This window comes from Tupaia chinensis, unplaced genomic scaffold, assembly GCF_000334495.1.
Source record: "Tupaia chinensis unplaced genomic scaffold, TupChi_1.0 Scaffold000622_1, whole genome shotgun sequence".
NCBI classification, from domain to species: Eukaryota; Metazoa; Chordata; class Mammalia; order Scandentia; family Tupaiidae; genus Tupaia; species Tupaia belangeri.
Genome location: NW_006160142.1, coordinates 7,021,535 through 7,023,948, shown reverse-complemented (window position 1 = coordinate 7,023,948; position 2,414 = coordinate 7,021,535). Strand labels below are relative to the sequence as shown.

The window sequence follows — 2,414 nt, the reverse complement described above, 5'->3', positions numbered from 1 at the left end:
AGGAGAATGGAGGAGAAGGGATTGCGGCGTGGCCATCCCCCCTGGGGGGTGATTTCTTGCTTTCTGTCTCTCTCTCTCTCTCTTTCTGGGGAGTGCACGTGCCCTATAGCAAAAACCTCTCCCAAAAACAAGGAAAAAAAAAAAAAAAGGAAACAGTCCCTGACTGCCATTAACTAGTGGTATGACCTACGACGTCCATTTGATAGACCTCTATCATACTATTTGATCCTTCTGGATCCCGGTTTCCTTTTCTGGAAAATGAGGAACTTGAAATGAGCACCGAGGTTCCTTCCAGTATTGACATTTGGGTTATTGTCCCAATGTGCCTTTCTATAATTTCTGTTTTAAACATACCAGTTCTGGTTACTCTGTAGTTCCCTTTCTCCCACTGCTCCCTTAATCTGTGTCAAATCTGGGTTCAGACTGACTTAAACATAATTTACTACGGAATACTATGTTTTCTGGGCACTCTCAAATACAGGGCACACAGATATTTACATGGTGCGCTTCTTGAAGTGCTTAATGTGTATAAAGAGTTGGTTACTGTTGAACTAATTTCTAAATCTTGGTGTATCTGTTACTTTGACTTTAAGTCATGTTTCTTTTGATCTTTACTTGAATAAGTTTTTAAAGGTAAAATTCTTGCTATGTAAAATACAGATACATTCTCAGAACTGACAATAAAAATAGCAGCTTGTGATTATTTTAGAGTTGTATTAACATCCTCAAGTATTTAAACCATCACTAAAGAAACACATGATACAGTTTTTGTTTGCTTTTTTTTTTTTAAATAACTTTTATTTATTTAGTTTGATTTTACCAGAGAGGGACAGTGATAAGAGAGGAAGTGAGAAAGCAGGTCGCCAGGTCCGAGACTTGAACCACAGTTGGCCATGTGGGAGTCCAGCACCCTTAACCACCATGCCACTTGCTGGCCCCAGTTTTTGTTTGCTTTTAGACAGGTCTCTATGTCATGGTCCTTCTGCCTCAGACTCCTAAATAGCTGGGATTATAGGCTCCTAAAACCAAACAGGCTTTTCAGAGTTAACAGGAATAGAATCCTGACCTGCCATCTGTCTTCAGCCTGCCCTGTAGCAGTGTCAACCAGCTTGCTACCCACTGTACCATATGATATAGTTGTTTTAAAGAGGTTATTGCCTTAGGGTGCATGCTCTCACAGGAAAGAGACAGAGACAGTGAGAGGGAAAGTGAGAAATCACCCTCTCTGGGGGGATGGCCATGCTACAGTCCCTTCTCCTCCTCTATCCCTCCCCCCCTCCAGGATTTTAGGCATGCACGCATGCACACTTGCAGAGCATGATTTTCAAGCCATCAGGTCCAGGACAGAAACCACAGTCAGCCCTGTGGGAGTCCAGCCAAGTAACCACTATACTGTCTCATGACTCCATACATGATGTAGTTTTAAATTAGTTAATGATAAAGTGTATGCATCATCCCATTTTTTCATTTTTCCCCTGTACCAGGAAGAATACATATCCAACACTTTTTACTTTCTTTTTACCAAGATCAGGAAAATGAGGCCCACAGGAGACGATCAACCTTCTCAATCAAGATAATATTTGCTGGTATACGTCAGAACAAGTGTCCACCCAAGGTTCTTTTGTTGCCTTGTCAGGTACTTTATAATACCGTGCCTATTTTAGTTATTTATTTTCTTTCTTTTTAAAAATAGTTTGTATACTATATATACTATGTCAAGACCGTAAAATACATTTTAGGATGATTGGTTGAAATGTAACATTCAAATTTTTATTTTAACAGAGATTTTTTGCAATTGGGCATGTGCACTCGCCTGAGAAAGAAGAGAGACAGAAAACGAGAAATCACCCCCTGCCCTGGGGTGGCAGGGATGGCCACGCTGCAGTCCCTTCTCCATTCTCCTCTTGGATTTGGGGCAGGCATGAGTCCAGTGTGAGTTTTAAGCTGCTGGGTCTGTGACTAGAACTGTGGTCGACTACGTAGGAGTCCAGCTATGTAACCATTATGTAACCATCTGCTGGTGGTCCCGAAATGTAAAATTTTAATTTTAATTTAATGTGCAGTTACCTAGCAAACCTTATCTGTTCAGAGCTTTAATATCTTTGGTCACATCAAGTAACTACTACCATTTATGAATAATTTTAGAGAATTTCCAGCAGAAAATATAAATATATATAATAAGTATTATAGATAACATATATTGGGTTGTCAGAAAAGTCATGACACATTTTTGCATAGAAAAAGAGAGAAAATATGTCACGACTTTTCTGACAACCCAATATATAATAAAACGCGAATTTTGGCAAGGCTTCCAAACGTACAGTATTTGTGAATTTTGTGTGATTTGTGCCACTGACTCCTTGGAACAAACAATATCAGTATATGTTATATATAAATATAAAATTGCATATTAT

The 2,414-nt window shown here is 39.2% G+C and overlaps 1 protein-coding gene across 1 annotated transcript in view; it reads left to right on the top strand.

Annotated features, from left to right (window-relative positions):
- Window positions 1–2,414, top strand: part of MTIF2 (mitochondrial translational initiation factor 2) — a 42,026-nt gene that overhangs the window by 762 nt on the left and 38,850 nt on the right. The window contains exon 2 of the mRNA XM_006159039.3: window positions 1,527–1,636. The gene's annotated coding sequence lies outside the window, so the exon portion shown is untranslated. The remainder of the gene's footprint in view (window positions 1–1,526; window positions 1,637–2,414) is intronic.